Below are 5,000 nucleotides of genomic sequence, written 5' to 3'. Positions count from 1 at the left end.
ATCCTGTGTGGTCTTATACGGTGTTATAAGGTCTTATGGGGTCTTTTGAAGTCTTGTGGTGTCAAACAAGCGTTAGTGCTAAATCATTTTAGCCGACAGACAGTGATATGAAGTGAAGTAAACATGGAAACGAGAGAAAGTTCGATGGTCGCTGATGACGAGGGAAAGGTGTGGAACGATGAACTGGATAAAAACAGTTATGGCTAAAGCAATCGGCAGAAAAGTGGCGAACCGTGCTAAGAAGGGGAATAATAAATCGAGTGGCCCTACCATTTCGAAATGCACAGTGCCAACCAAACAGACAGTGTACAATCACCCCATGCTTTTGAAAAGCACAGTTCTAACCAGAAAGACAGTGTACAATCACACCATATGATTTCCAAATGCACAGTGCTGACCAGAAAGACAGTGTACAATCACACTATACAATTCAAAATGCACAGTGCTAACCAGAAAGACTGTACAATCACACCATATGATTCGAAATGCACAGTGCTAACCAGAAAGACAGTGTTCAGTCACACCATACGATTCGAAATGCACAGTACTAACCAGAAAGACAGTGTACAATCACACCATACGATCAAAATGCACAGTGCTAACCAGAAAGACAGTGTACAATCACACACAATGCGATTTAGAAAAAAAAAAAACGCAGTGCTAACTAGACAGACAGAGTGCGATCGCAGAAATCGTTAATAAATTACCACTGTTAGACAGTTTCGCGACCGAATTCTATGACGAACGGGCCAGAGAATAATTCGAATCTGCGGAAGTATTAACAAGATATTGGAAAAATCCGTACGAGGCATACGAACGAACAGGCAAAGAGTAGTGTGGGAGAATCCAAAATCGATGGTTGCAGCGCCAAAGTCAAACGACTGTGGTGCCGTGGTGGTGGTACCTGAACACCCTTCGTGACCCTTCGTGACCCCCGAGTAACCGACTCGTGTAACAGACCAAGTAGAGGAGTACAAACGCGTTTTGAACGGAGTGATGGCAGTGGTAAGGACCAGTCCAACCTCACCAGGAAGGACCAAAGTTGGCATTAGCAGGAGATGGCATGGAGGTAATGCCGGGAAGATACCCCAGGCTAGCCCCAGTGCCGTGCGGGACTGCTGTTCTGCAGTGCCCGGGAACAAGGGACGCCTTGTTGTATTGTTGTGAGAGAAGGGATGCAAGTCCCCATCTCTGAGAAGTAGAGGACAATCTGTCCACCCACGAGTCAAGAATGCTGAGACAGAGAGAGGTCGAACAGAGCCTCTCCCCCGTGACTCCGTGGGAGGGGGAGTCCACTCCTACTTCTGATTGCGACCTATCGAAGAGTAGAGGGATGGTATTAACAAGGTGAATAGTGCAGAAGTTCCCTTACCAACCTCGACCCGTGAAGGAAGTCACGATACCTGCCTAAGGTATGGATAGGATCAAGCGATGTTAGAATAAGGAATAGCTGATAGACGTCAGATGACAGCCAGTAAGAGAATCCAGGCTCGATGTGAAAAAGATACAAGCAAACTAATAGCATCAGTAGCGGATCGCCGGCACCGCTGCTGGCACTAATAGAGTTGCTGACCTGTGAGCAAGTTGCATAGAAAACGGGAACATCTCAACCGTATGGCAGAGAGGGACAGTTCAGGATAGTGTCTTGGGACGCTATGGGGATGTGATGAGAGGATACCCTTCACAACCCGGAGGTGGGAGATCCTGCCCCACCTAGAGCCGACGGGATTGCTAAAAGTTGTCACTGATAGTAATATTAGTATTAGATCGACTGCACAATGAACGAGTTGTGTAGCCTTTAGTAGTGTCATCAATGGCATGTTGTGTTAAGGAAATGCAGATAGGGAAATTGTAGAAGTAACATTGGAAAAAAATTTTGTATAAAAAAAAAGAGAAAAAAAGATGGTTCTCTTAGGCCGTGTTCTGATCACATTTGTAGTATCACGAACTACAATTCATTCCATTTGTCCCCATCGAAGAATTGTGATTAAGATTTAAAGGCAGAATTATTAACGTAAATTCATTAGAGTTTGTTTGGAGAAGTAAAAGTAACGAGACTGATATGTTTTTGTTGGGAAGAGTAGTTAGATTTTCATTGGGAAAGAGAAGTAATTTTTAAATTTGATGATGAAGTGAGAAAAAATTGTATATTTTATCCCTGATATAGAGATGCCCTTAAGAAAGTTAGTTTCTCAACAAGATCGTAGAATCGAGCAACTGTAAGAGTTCGGCATTGTGGGGATTGATCATATCATAAAAAGAAAAAAAGAGTAATAAGAGTAGCAGACGCTATTCCCAAGAGTACTGTAGTAAGACATGAGCCACACAGAGAGAGAGAGGAACTGCGACGCATACATTTAAAAGTTTCAGTTACACCTATGGGTGAGTTGCACAGAAAACAGAGGCAAGTGAGTCAGCTGTTGTATGAACGTGCTGAGTAAGTGCCATGGAAGTGTACATGGGATGAGGTAAGTGCCCTGGGAGTATACATGTGTTGACTGTGTGAGGGGTTGTTGACTGCAGTCATAGTTTTCTGGACATGCACGAGATAAATTCTTCATAAAAGAAAGAAAGTAAAAAAAGTAACTTGTTGTGCCACCGTTCCTCCCTCTTCGATAAAGCAAACCATTCACATAATTTGTAAGTACGTGTAGTTGCCTTGCGTAGCATACCAGCGTGAGTCATGAGTAAATGTGTCCATCAGAAAGTGAACAGAGAATATCATAAAAACGTGCTTATGCACTTTTGTTTCATGTCAGTTATTGCCGAGAAATTGAAGTCTAATTTTTTAAACATTTTGTTACAGTTCCAAGCATATAATGAGTGAGTCTGTTTTTATAACTTGATTATTTTTTATTGCATTATTGTTTTTATCCGATTTCAAGTCATATTAAACACATATTGTTACGATGTATCAAATTTTTTAAGAATTTCTATTGATGTCAATTATGCTGTGTCTAAAATTTCACATCGTTGCCAATGCTGTTTATGCTTTGTCAGCAATTTTTTTATCTTCCATCGAGGATGTGGAAATATGAGATTATTTTGAAAAAAAAGAAGTTATTTTTTGCGTAATCTTTGAATCTGATTTTCTGTTTCCTTGTTTTTATTGTTGCAGAAAGAGTTCAGTAAGTTTCCTTATACATTTACCTAATTTTTCATGAGTAACGTCTCATTTTTAACTCATGTGAATTTTTTTTTATGAATTTAGATTTTGTAATTGGAGCTGTGACTATCCATTTATTTTTGATATCAGTGAATGTGAACCAATAAAGTTTTTCTGTATGACACATTGTGAGGCATGAGATTCATTTGTTGTAACTTGTGTTTGTAACACGCCAATGGCCCTACCCTAATGGTTTTAAATTTTGCACAACTGGATGGTATGGCACTCAAAGGTGGTGTGGCACTCAAAGGTGGTGTGGCACTCAAAGAAGAACAACAATGCGCAAATCATAAGGTCAGTGTATGTCTTGCGGGACGCAAGAACTGGGGAGGGAGTGATGAGCTGATTCGATACAGTTTTGAATATGCCTTCTTGATATTCTGAAGTCCCGTGAAACCGTTATAAGTGATAACTTGTGTATGTATCAAAAACAAGTCAACCGCCAAAGACGTTACAAGTTGGCGTGGCTTGGCAGTTCAAAAGAGTGCCACGTATCTCTATATCCCTTCGTGATTGGCCCTTGTGTCTAAGGAGCCAGAATAACCAATCAGCTTCTTGCATAATGATGCCATCTGAAAAGGGGCATTTGAAAACAGGCCCGTCTACCGGTCAAAGCAGTTCGTCAGCGGGTCGCATACAGTACAGACTGACTGCGGCCGAGGACACGAATGCCTAGTGCCCCAGCGCATTCCCCGTCGGCCGCCACACAAAGACATGTATCGTCATGAGTGTCAATAAGTCTAACCTGCTGTCCGTTTGTGCACTAGCATAGTTAACGTAATAATTACAGTTAAAGGCCACCTGTGTAGCTAAGAAGAATACACCAGTGTTAAACGTTTCATCGATTATTATTTTTGCATGTCCTACATCGCATGCACGTAAACTTCTCTCTCTCCTGTTTATTCCTTCATATCCCGAACCCACAAATGACCGAGATCAGGTCATATATATATATATATATATATATATATATATATATATATATATATATATATATATATATATATATATCTATATATATATATATATACATATATATATATATATATATATATATATATATATATATATATATATATATATATATATATATATATATGTATATATAAATATATATATACTACCCACAGGTTATTGGAACCTCTTTTCTTTGGACCAGTGGTGGATGCTCACAAGTTGTGTTTGCTTTCCTGTCTCCTTCGAGAGGACAAGTTGCATTTTGCCTATGGTGTGCGGTACTAGAGGTAAGAAGAATGCGAGAGTGACTGACCTCCCCACCTTCCCGTCCTTGTCCTTCTACTCCTCTTCCTTCAATTTGAGGATAGGACTCAAACTTACACTTGCTGGTCAGGGGGTTGATGTGGTAAGCTTGAGCTTCCAGTTTCCTTGTATTTTTCTTATCATAATCATAGAAAGGAGACTGGCAATAATGTAAACCCTTCCCAGAACTTTGCATTGATGCCTCCAACTTTGAATATTCTTCCCAGCCCTTTTTCGAATGAGTTTACATGTCCTCACTCATTTTGAAAAGGCCCAGAAGTCCCTGATAGTTAAGAACCATCGACCTCTTTTGGGTGACAAATCGGGTTTACTAAAAAGATCTAATAATGGCTTGTGGTCTGTAAGGACTTCTTTATTTCCCATCAGTAGCATTTTAAAATTAATCAAACTTGATACTCTTGCAAAGGTTCTTCTTTATCCTATGGTAGTCATTAATCTTTCACTGCTGCCCTTTGTCCTAAATTTCCTGCTATATAAAGCAATGGGATTGAACCTCCCATCAAATTTTTCCATAAGGCAAGCACCTACACCTTCCTGACTGACATCAGTCACT

This window comes from Macrobrachium nipponense, chromosome 47, assembly GCF_015104395.2.
Source record: "Macrobrachium nipponense isolate FS-2020 chromosome 47, ASM1510439v2, whole genome shotgun sequence".
Classification (NCBI taxonomy): Eukaryota; Metazoa; Arthropoda; class Malacostraca; order Decapoda; family Palaemonidae; genus Macrobrachium; species Macrobrachium nipponense.
The sequence above is the reverse complement of the archived record's forward strand: the minus strand, read 5'-3'. Positions refer to the sequence as shown.